This window comes from Sinocyclocheilus grahami, unplaced genomic scaffold (assembly GCF_001515645.1).
Source record: "Sinocyclocheilus grahami isolate Dianchi unplaced genomic scaffold, SAMN03320097.WGS_v1.1 scaffold29396.1, whole genome shotgun sequence".
NCBI lineage: Eukaryota > Metazoa > Chordata > Actinopteri > Cypriniformes > Cyprinidae > Sinocyclocheilus > Sinocyclocheilus grahami.
The window spans coordinates 1-319 of NW_015520865.1; positions in this window are offsets into that span (position 1 = coordinate 1).

Genomic DNA, 319 nt, shown 5'->3' on the forward strand with positions numbered 1-319 from the left:
AACAGTGCACTCATTCAAAGCACACTCAAATCACTTGAAGCACAACGTGAATGGCCTTATGTGCAAGCAAGTAGAGAAGGAACTAAACTCTTTATAATTAGTGTGAAAATATGCATAGCTAATTCCAAATTTACTTGAATTATATTTTAGTAATTTACTGAAATGCTGCCTTTATGTATGTGCAGAAGCAAGTCAGGATGACTACATGAAAACCCAGCACTATGAGACGGTATATTTACTTTGCCACACAGGTTTGATGACCTTGAATTTAGTGTTTAAACATGACCCTTTACCCTTGGATGGGGCTGACTTTTTGGGC